Below are 15,261 nucleotides of genomic sequence, written 5' to 3' on the forward strand. Positions count from 1 at the left end.
GGGTGGTCTATGGTGATAGGTGGGATAGGCTGGGAGTGGCTGAGGGGTGGTCTATGGTGATAGGTGGGATAGGCTGGGAGTGGCTGAGGGGTGGTCTATGGTGATAGGTGGGATAGGCTGGGAGTGGCTGAGGGGTGGTCTATGGTGATAGGTGGGATAGGCTGGGAGTGGCTGAGGGGTGGTCTATGGTGATAGGTGGGATAGGCTGGGAGTGGCTGAGGGGTGGGGTTAAAGAGTTTATGTTTGGTAATGTGTTATTGTTATGCGACTGCTTTATGTAAAAGTACTATGTACGCAAAATGTATGTATATGTCAAATGTATGTATATGGAGCAAAAAAATCTGTAAAAAACAAACAAGATATGTGTCCTCTGAAGAGGGTTGTGGATGGGTAAAGAAATACATATAATACATATAATGCTGCTGTAGACTGTGGGATATCCTAAGAGAAAGAGAGTAGTGAGGGATGGAGAGAGATGGAGAGAGATGGAGAGAGTAGTGAGAGATGGAGAGAGATGGAGAGAGATGGAGAGAGATGGAGAGAGTAGTGAGAGATGGAGAGAGATGGAGAGAGTAGTGAGAGATGGAGAGAGATGGAGAGAGTAGTGAGAGATGGAGAGAGATGGAGAGAGTAGAGAGGGATGGAGAGAGATGGAGAGAGTAGTGAGGGATGGAGAGAGATGGAGAGAGATGGAGAGAGTAGTGAGAGATGGAGAGAGATGGAGAGTAGTGAGAGATGGAGAGAGATGGAGAGAGTAGTGAGAGATGGAGAGAGTAGTGAGGGATGGAGAGAGATGGAGAGAGTAGTGAGGGATGGAGAGAGATGGAGAGAGATTGAGAGAGTAGTGAGAGATGGAGAGAGTAGTGAGATGGAGAGAGTAGTGAGAGATGGAGAGAGTAGTGAGAGATGGAGAGAGATGGAGAGAGTAGTGAGAGATGGAGAGAGATGGAGAGAGTAGTGAGAGATGGAGAGAGATGGAGAGTAGAGAGAGATGGAGAGAGATGGAGAGAGTAGTGAGAGATGGAGAGAGTAGATGAGAGATGGAGAGAGATGGAGAGAGAGATGGAGAGAGATTAGAGGGATGGAGAGAGATGAGAGGGATGGAGAGAGATGGAGAGAGATGGAGAGAGATGGAGAGAGTAGTGAGAGATGGAGAGAGATGGAGAGAGATGGAGAGAGTAGTGAGAGATGGAGAGAGATGGAGAGAGATGGAGAGAGTAGTGAGAGATGGAGAGAGATGAGGGACAGAATAGGGAAAGGGAACGGGGACAATAAGCGCTCCATCTCATCATCATTGTATTTCCTATATGTTGTTTTATTAATTATAGACAATGATAACTTTATTTGTAAAGGGCTTTTCAAACATTCCACTCAAATGCTTAATAATTGGTTGGTATGATATCTCAGCACAGCAGTAGGTATCAATGTCAGATCTAAAGCAACACTTACTGTAAATGTGGTGAGACACAGATTTAAAGAATCCCCAAAACGCAGAGGCCAACTCAAACAGGTTGAGATGGAGGAAAACCAGTGCTAATACAAGGTAGTTCTATCCTTTGGTTGCCATATTTCCTTCATCCCGTTCTTCCCGTAATCTGTGTTTACCCAGACTAAAATCTTTTGATTTAGTTTACTTTGGTTTCCTCTCCCACTGAACTAGAGCGGTCTTAAAGACTCACATCAGAAGATCGATTTAATCTGCAACAGATACCGTATAGACCTAGACTAGAGAGAGAAGTGGAAAATAATGTGTGTTCAACTCAGGATTGAGCTAGAGGGACATAGCTTTTACTACCATACCTTAACCGGATTGGCTAGAAACATACCAGTCAAGGAACCAGCACAGCCAATGGGCATTGGGGAAACCCAGCCACAAGACGCTGCTTGTCCTTTTCTCTCTGTTCTTTTTACAGTAACGTACAGATGGTCTGGTCCTCCAGTACAGGCAGATTTTATGTTCGTTATGGAGCCCCACAGGACTGTCTATCACCAGAAGAAGAAACAGAAACAGGTTGAGACTGACAGGTCTAAACCGTCTGCTCCTCTACTGTTACGTAATAGTGCGTTTCAATATGCCACATAGCAGGGAGTCTTTGTTTATACATTTGGAAATCAAATACAGATTTGTATCAACAACGTCTGCTACAGCACCCGCCTGCTTGGACAGCCATCCAGACAGCCATAAAAGTGGTTCTGTTTGTCGGCCCATTCGGTCTTCCAATCCCAAGCCAGAGCAGAGTTGGCAAATCAACCAATCAAGGGGAGATCTGTCATGTAGTCCATCCAATCAGAAAGGAGGGATGGCCCAGTTTTGCACTCCAAAATGACGAGGTAATGTATGTAGTATGGAAGGGGGGATGGAGAGGAGGAGGGGGTTTAAAGTGAGAAACAAAACATGTTCTGAGAGACACTGAATCCTTCTCAAGCGCAGCACCACATCTATCCCTCGCCCTCTTTTCCCCACTAGGATAAAGTAACAAAAATGGTTGGGCACGGAGAGAGCACAGACCAAGTCCCAGCCCAGCCTGCCCATATGGTTCATATTGAAGAAAAGTACATTGGCATGCACTGTTACATGACCATTCAATGGTAAAAGATGATCAAATGAAAAGGGTTCACTATTATGTGATTATATAGAATCAGGAGCTGGGCATATGGTTGGAGTGGTTTCTGATGATGATGATGATGATGATATGGTGGTGATGATGGTGGTGATAATGACAATTACGATAACAAAGGTGATTACTATGACAATTATGACGACAACAATGCATTGCAGACCTAGTAACGATGGTATCGAAGTGTACTTTCTCAAAGCAAAGCCCTGGAACATGCAGATCCACTGGCACAGATTCACTCATTAAGTCCTATGTTTCTCTCTCTCTCTGTCTCACTCCCAGGCCCTCCGAGCCCCTTCCCTCTGCAGCTGCACACTGTCTCCTGTTCCACGGAATGTCTTCCCTCTTCCACGGCACATGTTTTCTGTCTGCTCCCGGGTTGGACAGCTGTCACAACAGCATGTAAACACAGTCCTCAAGCACACGGGATGAGGAGCTAGATCACAGCACTCCCATTGATTTTCACTGAGAGAGGAGAGTCCAGGTGGGAAGAGCAGGAGCTTCTGGAAGCTGTTCTGACAGAGCAGAACCGGACTGGAACTTGGACTCAGCTCACACACTACACTTGAGGACATGCAGCCTGTGTGCTAAATTAAAGCTATCACGCAGAGCATGAGTGTGAGACAAAGAGCCAGAGAGAGCGACCTAGTCAGACAGAGAGAGAGAGGGAAGAGAGGGAGAGACTAATCCAATTTTGAAAAACTCCCATATCTTTTGGGTGAAATTCCAGTGTGCCATCACAGCAGCAATATTTGTGACCTGTTGCCACGAGAAAAGGGCAACCAGTGAAGAACAAACACCATTGTAAATACAACCCATATTTATGCTTATTCATTTTATCTTGTGTCCTTTAACTATTTAAAGACATACAAAACATTACAAAAGACATTTGTAATGTCTTTACTGTTTTGAAACTTCTGTATGTGTAATGTTTACTGTTAATTTTTGTTGTTTTTCACTTTATATATTCACTTTGTATGTTGTCTACCTCACTTGCTTTGGCAATGTTAACACATGTTTCCCATGCCAATAAAGCCCTTGAATTGAATTGAAATTGACTAAGAGCTGTGATGTCATAGAGGGAGAGAAGACACTGTGATGTCACAAAGAAATATAGAACCTTAACATTGTAACAAAATGTCACAAAAAAACTAAATAGGGCCCTAAAATGACTGTCACACAAGGGAGAAATAAGAATAGATGTCATTTGTATAGCGTTTTTCATTACAGCAAGAATCTCAAATACAAAACAAAAAATGTCCGTTAGCCAATTGACAGTTATGGATGGAAGATCTTCCACAGTCATCCACAGAAGCAGGAACAAGTTCAACAGGCCACTCTCCATGCGCACCTTCCTCACCCACACTGTCCACGTCTCTTCCAACTGAGGCCCAGATGAAGGTTTGAGCAGGGGGGGTAAACCAGTCGTGTACTTAAGTCGTTTTTGGGGGTATCTACACTTTACTATTTCTATTTTTGACAACTTTTACTTTACTACTTTACTTTCCTAAAATAAAATGTACTTTTTACTCCATTTTCCCTGACACCCAAAATTACTTGTTACATTTTGAATGCTTAGCAGGACAGGAAGATGGTCCAATGCACACATTTATCTGATGGACTGATGATCTGGTGGACTTACTAAATGCACAAGCTTTGCTTGTAAATTATGTCTTAGGGTCTAGCTTTCCGTAAATAAAATAAAAAACAAGAGAATGAGGCCGTTTGCTTAATATGAGGAAATATTTTTAATTGTACTTTTACTTTTGATTCTTTAGTATATTTGAGCAATTCCATTTACTTTTGATACACAAAATACCTTTAGATTTTTACTCAAGTATTTGAGTATTAACATATCTTTACTTTTACACCACTGGGGGAAACGAGGGTCAGACCGGGGGGAAACGAGGGTCAGACCGGGGGAAACAAGTCATTAGTCAGGTCACCTCTTTATAGAACCCTGAGGGAGAACTAAATCAAATCAAATTTTATTGGTCACATACACATGGTTAGCAGATGTTATTGTGAGTGTAGCGAAATGCTTGTGCTTCTAGTTCCGACAGTGCAGTAATATCTAACAAATAATCTAACAATTCCACAACTACCTAATACACAGTAAAGGGATGGAATAACAATATATACATCAAATATACGGATGACGATAGACCGAGGGGCATAGGCAAGATGCAATACATAGTATAATACAGTATATTATGAATACAGTACGGGATATGTAATGCAAGATATGTAAACATTATTAAAGTTACTAGTGATCCGTTTATTAAAGTGGCCAATGATTTCAAGTCTGTATGTAGGTAGTAGCCTCTGTGTTAATGAAGGCTGTTTAACAGTCTGATGGCCTTGAGATTGAAAAATAGCTTCAGTCTCTCGGTCCCGGCTTTGATTCACCTGTACTGACCTCGCCTTCTGGATGGTCGCGGGGTGAACAGGCAGTGGCTCGGGTGGTTGTTGTCCTTGATGATGTTTTTGGCCTTCCTGTGACAACGGGTGCTGGAGGTGTCCTGGACGGCAGGTAGTTTGCCCCCGGTGATACGTTGTGTAGACCGCACCACCCTCTGGAGAGCCCTGCGGTTGGTGCAGTTGCCGTACCAGGCGGTGATACAGCCCAACATGCTTTGTTGACAAGGCATTGTTCCCGCGTTTGAGTAGACTGCATTCACAATAAATGTTGCATATGTTGGCTCAATCTGAAATTATATCAATGGCTCATTGTCAACAAAGATTGGCCATAAACTTTAAAACTGTGATGTCATATAGGTCAGAAGATAATCATAAAACTGATGTCAAGAAGGGAAAAAGGACAACAAAGTTGTGATGTTACAAAGGGGGGGAAATAATCCTAACATGGTGTCACAAAGTGAGAAATAACCCAATGGTGTGATGTCATAGAGACAGACAGAGAGAAAACATGTGCAATGCCATGTCACAAAGGGAGAGAGAGAGAGAGCATTGGACATCACTGTGTCCTTTCATTCCCTCAGTGAGCTCAGACTGGATTGATATGTAAGAGGCCTATCGTGATGCAGGCTTGATGTGGCCTGTAAACCAGTAGGTTCCAAACACCACTGTGTTGGAGTAAAATATGGCCATCAAAGCAAGGCCTCATGATACAAGTAATGTATTGTCATAAACAGTTTAATTTTAAGGATAACATTTACCTACAGTAGGTGCTCACTCACAGGGAAACGTCAGCCCTGGTCAGCCCATCAGCCCTGGTGAGACAAAACCGTGACACGTCAGTGAACAGCGCTTTTGCCAGTCCTGTCTGTTCCAGCAACGGTGGGTTTGTGCCCAAAGGTGACGTTGTTTCCGGTAATGTCTGGTGAGGACCTGCCTTACAACAGGCCTACAAGCCCTCAGTCTAGCCTCTCTCAGCCTATTGCAGACAGTCTGAGCACTGATGGAGGGATTTGTGCATTCATGGTGTAACCCGGGAAGTTGTTGCCATCCTGTACTTGTCCCACAGGTGTGATGTTCAGATGTACCGATCCTGTGCAGGTGTCGTTACACGTGGTCTGCCACTGCAAGGACAATCAGCTGTCCGTCCTGTCTCCCTGTAGCGCTGTCTTAGGCATCTCATAGTACGGACATTGCAATTTATTGCCCTGGCCACATCTGCAGTCCTCATGCCTCCTTGCAGCATGCCTAAGGCACATTCACACAGATGAGCAGGGAACCTGGGCATCTTTCTTTTGGTGTTTTTCAGAGTCAGTAGAAAGGCCCAAGTTTTCATAACTGTGAGCTTAATTGCCTACCGTCTGTAAGCTGCTAGTGTCTTACCGACCGTTCCACAGGGGCATGTTCATTAATTGTTTATGGTTCATTTAACAAGCATGGGAAACAGTGTTTAAAAACCCTTTACAATGAAGATTTGTGAAGTTATTTGGATTTTTACGAATTATCTTTGAAAGACAGGAAAAGGGAAAAAGGGATATTTGTGTTTAAGTGTTATTGCATAACACTGAATGTGTTCATTCCCTAACACTGACAAAGTGTAACAGCGTCAGCACAATGTTAATTCAACACTCAAAAGTGTGGACCTGTATAGACACTAGCCCATTGTTGAATTTAACACTGTCGGTGTTGATTTAACACTGGAGAATTTGCTGTGCAATCTCAACCGCTCTGATAATGGCAGAGAGGATGTTATGGAAAGAAAGGGCAAGGCAAGGAAATACGTATGTTTTGAGGCATCCTGTAGGGACAGATACATCAATGGATAAAAAGCAAGAGGTGGTCTCTAATTTCAGAGGTTAAAATAATATTTACAACATTGTGACTACAGGAGAGGTAAAAACCTGCAGTGCCAATGAATGGAGTACCAATTCCAAACTAAATCCTAATGTATTGAAGGAGCAAAGGGGATTCAGTTAACCATGGTCAGTTAACCACTGTCTAAGACCAGAAGACGTTAGTTCCCCAAGCCAATGCCTAGGCTTTACCCCAGCGTCCTAACACAGTCTTGAAGTACCTATGTTTTCAATTTGGAATATAGGAAAGAAGATCAAAGCTCACCTTAAAAGGTCACTGTGCTCACATTAGCAGATAGAACACATGCAGTAGTGACTGTACATCACTCTCTGTCTCAAGCACTGGGGGGGTCCATACAAGTGTACTGCAAGAACTCATCTATCAATGTGGTGTCAATGAGGAGAACATAGCCTGCATGTTGCTAAATGGTATAAGGGCGCTATTTGTGCCATGTCAGAATAGAATAGCACCACATGGCCTCTGTCTGGGGTTCAGACCTACTATTTGCATGGTCAGAGGGTCTACCCACACTTTGTCCTTTTCAACTCAATGGAAAATATAAAGATTTGAGATGGGTAAACTGGTCCTGGCCTAAGGATCGAAGACAGACAGACCCTGGTGATGACTTCAAGAGCTCTATCAGCCAATGACCTCGCTCTCACCCTGAGACCGCTGGTCTGCTGGTGAGGCACGTGGGCCAAAAAGAGAGTAGTAAACCAGCCACGTGCCGCTCTCCTTCGCCCTCTTTCAGTCTCTCTCTCACTCCCCAAAAACACGCTGGAGACATTAGAAGGCCTGCATCAGACGAGAAGGAGAAAGCAAAAAGTCAGAAAATAAACAAATAAACCATGGGGAGAGAAGGAGAAAGAGTGATAAAGTGAGAGGAAAGAGAGAGGGAGATAAAGAGGGAGAAATAAGGGGAGCGAGAGAGAGAGGGAAGTGAGAGAGAGAGGCAAAAGAGAGGAATAAAATACCCTATGCTTCTATTTCGCACTGAAGAGAGAAGATGAAACACAGACGTATGTTCTGTTCTCTGTAACCGCCTACACATGGTCATCAGTCATCTATGGTCTTCACTCTGTGACCAATAACAATTAGACAATCGCTCTTCTATTACCATTTTATAAGTGGTCAACAGCAGTCCCCGACAAGACCGCAAGTTTTAAAACACTGTTCTTTCTGCGACCATCAGCAGTTTCTGTTGAGCGTTGTGCAGGATTGTCAGTGTTCAGGCTGACGAGGTCATCTGTGAGGTCGTAAATCAGCCAGGTTTTATAAGACACTGAACAGGAGGCGGTCCTGACACCCTGAAATGAGCTGCAACCTGATTGGACAACCAACATTTGTTGAAAGCTGTAACTCCCCTCAATGTATTCTGAACATTTCAAGACTCTAGGACCAAGACAATTCTAAATAGCTTCTGAAGTTTCATAATTGTATGTTCGTTAATGGGAAAATATGGTCATTTTTTTCAATTTCCTGAAAAGTTTTTGTTTTGAAAATAATCGATTTTCATCTGACAGCGACAGTGATGCTCCGTGTGCATGCCTGACTCAATGTTTCCTGCTGTGTTCTGTGTTTCATTCATCAGTGGACCAGGCCTCAGCTATCTGTGCACATGTGGGTGGATGGAGGAGTTGGATTGGCTGGATATACAGTATCTTCAGTCCGTCAGGGAAGTGAGTCCCTCGGACACACAACAATTCTATTAAGTTCCTACAAACCATTTAATAATGAACCAGTACCTGGGGAACATCGATCAACAGGCTAATTCATCTCTAATAAGTTTTGGAGGGCCTCCATGCCAAATGTTTTCCCCCTCTAGAGACGCCAGGTCAGGAAGCAACCACTTCTGTATCCATGTCTGGGGAAGATATTGTCATCAAAAAAACACAATTAAGCAGTCTCTATGAAATGCACAGAGAATAAACAAAAGATATGAACCCATAGAAATGAGGTTGTAAAGCGTGGAGATTCTAGGTTTGAAAACATATACTCTGCATACCCTACATGGACTCCGATATTACACAGATCTAGGATCAGCTTACCCTGTCCAAACCCTAACCATAATGGGGGAAAACAAACCGGGCCTTAGATCAAGGTCCAGGGTAAGAAGGTGTCTTTTCAAAAGGCAAATATTCAAAACAATTAAAAATCTAATCAAATCAAATGTTATTTGTCACATACACATGCTTAGCAGACGTTAATGCGAGTGTAGCGAAATGCTTGTGCTTTTAGTTCCGATAATGCAGTAATAACCAACGAGTAATCTAACCTAACAATTCCAAAACTACTACCTTATACACACAAGTGTAAAGGGATAAAGAATATGTACATAAAAATACATGAATGAGTGATGGTACAGAACAGCATAGTCAAGATGCAGTAGATGGTATCGAGTACAGTATATACATATGAGATGAGTAATGTAGGGTATGTAAACATTATATTAAGTGGCATTGTTTAAAGTGGCTGGTGATACATTTTTACATCAATTTTTGCATTATTAAAGTGGCAGGAGTTGAGTCAGTATGTTGGCAGCAGTCACTCAATGTTAGTGGTGGCTGTTTTTCAGTCTCTCGGTCCCAGCTTTGATGCACCTGTACTGACCTCGCCTTCTGGATGATAGCGGGGTGAACAGGCAGTGCTCTGGGGTGTTTGTTGTGCTTGATGATCTTTATGGCCTTCCTGTGACATCGGGTAGTGTAGGTGTCCTGGAGGGAAGGTAGTTTGCCCCCGGTAATGCGTTGTGCAGACCTCACTACCCTCAAACTTGATGAATGAGTTGGAGGCGTGCTTTGCCACACAGTCGTGGGTGAACAGGGAGTACAGGAGAGGGCTCAGAACGCACCTTTGTGGGGATCAGCGGGGTGGAGATGTTGTTACCTACCCTCACCACCTGGGGGCGGCCCGTCAGGAAGTCCAGTACCCAGTTGCTCAGGGCGGGGTAGCTTGATGATGAGTTTGGAGGATACATTGGTGTTAAATGCTGAGCTGTAGTTGATGAACAGCATTCTCACGTAGGTATTCCTCTTGTCCAGATGGGTTAGGGCAGTGTGCGTCGTCAGGTAGGGTGGAGGTGATATGGTCCTTGACTATTCTCTCAAAGCACTTCATGATGACGGAAGTGAGTGCTACGGGGCGGTAGTCGTTTAGCTCAGTTACCTTAGCTTTCTTGGGAACAGGAACAATGGTGGCCCTCTTGAAGCATGTGGGAACAGCAGACTGGGATAAGGATTGATTGAATATGTCCGTAAACACACCAGCCAGTCTGTCTGGGAGCAAAACATCCTGGTACGCGACGGGGCTGGTTTTCTTTTTGTAATCCGTGATTGACTGTAGACCTTGCCACATACCTCTTGTGTCTGAGCCATTGAATTGCGACAATACTTTGTCTCTATATTGACGCTTAGCTTGTTTGATTGCCTTGCGGAGGGAATAGCTGCACTGTTTGTATTCAGTCATGTTTCCGGTCACCTTGCCCTGGTTAAAAGCAGTGCTTCGCGCTTTCAGTTTCGCGCAAATGCTGCCATCAATCCACGGTTTCTGGTTTGGGAATGTTTTAATAGTTGCTGTGGGTACGACATCGTCGATGCACTTGTTAATAAACTCGCTCACCGAATCAGCATATTCGTCAGTGTTGTTGTTTGACGCAATGCGGAACATATCCCAATCCACGTGATCGAAGCAATCTTGAAGCGTGGAATCAGATTGGTCGGACCAGCGTTGAACAGACCTGAGCTTCGGGAGCTTCCTGTTTAAGTCTCCATCTATAGGCTGGGAGCAACAAAATGGAGTCGTGGTCAGCTTTTCCAAAAGGAGGGCGGGGTAGGCCTTATATGCGTTGTGGAAGTTAGAATAACAATGATCCAGGGTTTTACCAGCCCTGGTAGCACAATCGATATGCTGATAGAATTTAGGGCGTCTTGTTTTCAGATTAGCCTTGTTAAAATCCCCAGCTACAATGAATGCAGCCTCAGGATATGTGGTTTCCAGTTTACATAGTCAAATAAATTTAGTTCAGGGCCGTCGATGCGTCTGCTTGGGGGGGGAATTTATACGGCTGTGATTATAATCGAAGAGAATTTTCTTGGTAGATAATGCGTTCGACATTTGATTGTGAGGAATTCTAAGTCAGGTGAACAGAAGGACTTGAGTTCCTGTATGTTGTTATGATCACACCACGTCTCGTTAATCATAAGGCATAACCCCCCGCCCCTCTTCTTACCAGAAAGATGCTCGTTTCTGTCAGCGCGATGCGTGAAGAAACCAGCTGGCTGTAGCGACCGATAGAGTCTCTCGAGTGAGCCATGTTTCCGTGAAGCAAAGGACATTACAGTCTCTTATGTCTCTCTGGAATGCTACCCTTGCTCGGATTTCATCAACCTTGTTGTCAAGAGACTGGACATTGTATGTTCGGGAGCGGTGCGCGATGTGCCTGTCTACGGAGCCTGACCAGAAGACCGCTTCGTCGGCCCCTTTTACCGCGACCTTGTTTTGGTTCGCCGGCTGGGATCCGATCCATTGTCCTGGGTGGTGGGCAAAACATAGGATCCGCTTCAGGAAAGTCGTATTCCTGGTCGTAATGATGGTGAGTTGACGTTGCTCTTATATCCAGTAGTGTCTCCCGACTGTATGTAATACAACCTAAGATAACCTGGGGTACCAATGTAAGAAATAACAAAATACTGCATAGTTTACTAGGAAAGCGAAGTGAGGCGGCCGTCTCTGTCGGCGCCGGAAGTTCACCACAGAAAACATGGTAATTAATTACACTTGAGCATAATCCAGGGTCAACTTCATCCTACTTGTATGGAGACGGAGACACTCTCAGACCTACTGTACACACACAGACAGGGCCCCCCAGTGGTGGCACAGAGAATATACATTTTCACATTATAACTTCTGATCACGTTCAAGGTTCAAAGTCCAGATTGATTCTCGTTGCTTCCTGACAAATAGTGGGCTGGACCAACATTTGCCACTGTATTCTGAATGACTATGGGGGTTTCTACATGAATGGGTAATGCTTGGCTTTGTTATGGGAATAGGATTTGTTATGGGAACTCATGCTCTGGAATAAGCTGTCTGTCAACACATTGCTCCAACACAACCACCTCCTGAGCCCCAACTCTCCCCAGGAGGATGGTCAGTGGGTGCCAACCCTAACATGAACTAAAAGCTTGAGTAATCCAGCCAGAACAATCTCTCACTGTAACCATGACCTAACATCTCTCACTGTAACCATGACCTAACATCTCTCACTGTAACCATGACCTAACATCTCTCACTGTAACCATGACCTAACATCTCTCACTGTAACCATGACCTAACATCTCTCACTGTAACCATGACCTAACATCTCTCACTGTAACCATGACCTAACATCTCTCACTGTAACCATGACCTAACATCTCTCACTGTAACCATGACCTAACATCTCTCACTGTAACCATGACCTAACATCTCTCATCTTTCTGTTGTATTGAGCAACACGGATCTTTCATTGCTTTTGACAATAATGAGGAAAACAATGTGGATGATGTGAGGTGGGAGGATAGTGGGCAAATTAGAAGAGAAGACTTCTTGCTGACACTGCAAAGGGGTTAAGACAATAAGAACAAGTCTCTCATTAAGACCTTGGTTAAGAACTTGATTCTCAGCATCTCCCAGGTGTACTATTACTGAGGGGAAAAGACAGCTGACACAATGGAGTGAATTACAATTATAATCTATGTTATGTGTTTATATTGTAGATCAAGCTGCCAGGAATAAGCAGTTATGCAACTTCTTAGAAGTTAGCTCTAGCTATGTCGAATAGAGAAACACAATAGCATAATGGCAGAAGGCACAACAGTGAGAGAAAAATAGAGAGAGAGAGAGAAAAAAGGAGAGAGGAGAGAGAGAGGAGGAGAGAGGAGAGGAGAGAGAGAGAGAGAGAGGGACAGAAAGAGAGAGAGAAGAGAGAGAGAAGAGGAGAGAGAGAGGGACAGAAAGAGAGAGAGAAGAGAGGAGAGAGAGAGAGGGACAGAAAGAGAGAGAGAAGAGGAGAGACAGAAAGAGAGAGAGAAGAGAGGAGAGAGAGAGAGGGACAGAAAGAGAGAGAGAAGAGGAGAGAGGAGAGACAGAAAGAGAGAGAGAAGAGAGGAGAGAGAGAGAGGGACAGAAAGAGAGAGAAGAGGAGAGAGGAGAGACAGAAAGAGAGAGAGAGAGAAGAGGAGAGAGGAGAGAGAGACAGAAAGAGAGAGGGACAGAAAGAGAGAGAGAGACAAAGAGAGAGAGAGAGGGGAAGTGACAGATAAGAGCCATGCAGGAGGCCTTGCTGAGCCTGTAAAGCTCCTCCTAAGTTGAGGTTCTAGAATGCATTGCAGCTCCATGGGGTTTCCAGTGAGCTTGTGTCCTTCTCACGCACCCCTCTGTCTGCTCCCTCAGACCCAGTCACTGTAGAGTCCATGCTATCCACGATCCTTTCGATGTCCCTACCCATTGAAGTTTACATTTGAAATGGGTAAGGGTTAAGGTTAGAGTAAGGGTTAATGTTAAGTTTTAGGTTAAGAACCTCCCAAGGGTCCTGGAAAGCACTGACCGTCACTTTAGTGTCCACTATCCAGCTGCAGCAGATATGCTCATATTCCAGACAGGATGGCACAGACTAAGGAACTGTGATGTTCTGTTGGTTATGTCCTGTGAGTTAGGGTCAGGGGTTAAGGACTGTGGATCATATGACAGGATCATGTCCTCTGGCGTCACTGTGCCTGCAGTAGCTGGGTGGGTAGAATACCTACACAGATCTAGGATCAGTTTACCCTATCCGACATTGACCATAGATCATTGTAGGGGCTAGATTCAATCGGTAGTGCCAAAGATCAGCGTTGTAGCGTGGTTGAAAGGTAAAGGTCGTTTTTGATCAATCACACTATAATGTTGATCTTCGGCACTACGGATTGAATCCAGCCCTAGGTCAGTGTTTAGGGGCATTGTGAGCCAGTACCACCCCGCGTGGCTGTGTGTGTTTTTGGTCTGTCTGTGATGTTTCAGGCTGACAGAGAGCCAGGGATCACCCACAGTGACTGTAGCCGGAGAACAGGGCCCAGACTGAGCCATCTGGAGGAGCTCACAGTGTGTTTAGTCAGACTAATGATGTAAACACACACAACCTCACACACACTGTCGTCATGGAGAAGTCCCACAGGGATGACAGGTGTAGTGGAGCGGTCTAGCTGTGTGTGTGTGCCTATGACAGGGCGGGGAAGGCATAATGTCTACAACTGTTATTAAGTCATCTGCGTTCCATACATCTGATCCAAGGTGAGTCACTATCCATACAGCCAAGTTGAGGTCTTCATGACAATATTGTACTATTATCACACTTTTTCCCTTCGTATGTTTTCCTGAGTTGTGTTGTTTGGAGGCTGTATGCTCATGAGTTATGTTAACAGTAAATTGGCATTAGCAGGGAAAGGGGCTAAAGGCAAATAGCCTCCAAATGACACTCACATGGCTAAACCATTTCCAAATGCGGGTGGGGTGAACCATGATAATCCAGTTTGGAAACTACCCATCCCCATATGAACCCCCCTTCTCTTTGTGGTTCTGTCTTCCCTCCTCTCTCTTATGCCCAAAATAAAATAAGAACACAAGGCAAGTATCCCTGGATCGTGATCGATTACATTGTTTTTTTGGACAATCAAAACGATCCCCCAGAGAGAGTGACATAGTAGACTGTGTGGATCTGTGCTGTTCCAGAGCAGGACGCTCTGTGCCCTGAGGTGAGCTGTCACAATGCATCAGTCACTAACCTTTAACAGATTAAGACGTTCATTACAAGACTTCTCTCGGACACTAACACTGGACTAACACTTAAACACATTGACTGACCCAACAAACCTAATGCCCAAAATTCAGTAGAGGTTCCACCAAAGTACAGACCATACATTTGGCATGCATTGTGGTGAGTGTAAGTGTGACCGCATGTCACAAAGAACCATGCAGAGGAGAGGAGGGCCCTGGTAATGGCAGTGTGTGTGTGACGCAGGTTGACTACTGGCACACACTCTTAGTAACAGTCCTGGCCTAATCCACAGACCACAGCTCCTTATGCTAATCTGTTCTTTGGATTACAGCAGAGAGGCTAATCACCTAGCCTATCAGTGCTCATCAACCCATCATTGCGAATAGTGGATCAATAAATTAAACACTGGGTGGTTCAAGCCTTGAATGCTGACTGGCTGACAGCCATGGTATATCAGACCGTATACCACGGGTATGACAAAACATGTATTTTTACTGCTCTACTTACATCTTGGGGGTTTGTGATATATGGCCAATATACCACAGCTAAGGGCTGTGTCCAGGCACTCCGTGCTGCATC

At 44.5% G+C, this 15,261-nt stretch overlaps 1 protein-coding gene across 1 annotated transcript in view; it reads right to left on the reverse strand.

The window, feature by feature from the left end:
- Window positions 1-4,382: 4,382 nt before the first annotated feature.
- impg2a (interphotoreceptor matrix proteoglycan 2a) overlaps window positions 4,383-15,261 on the reverse strand; it is a 38,388-nt gene continuing 27,509 nt past the window's right edge. Inside the window, exons 20-21 of the transcript XR_003862640.2 lie at window positions 5,798-5,851; window positions 4,383-5,326 (exon numbers count right to left, since the gene is read on the reverse strand). The gene's annotated coding sequence lies outside the window, so the exon portion shown is untranslated. The remainder of the gene's footprint in view (window positions 5,327-5,797; window positions 5,852-15,261) is intronic.

Source organism: Oncorhynchus nerka, linkage group LG1, assembly GCF_034236695.1.
Source record: "Oncorhynchus nerka isolate Pitt River linkage group LG1, Oner_Uvic_2.0, whole genome shotgun sequence".
Lineage (NCBI taxonomy): Eukaryota > Metazoa > Chordata > Actinopteri > Salmoniformes > Salmonidae > Oncorhynchus > Oncorhynchus nerka.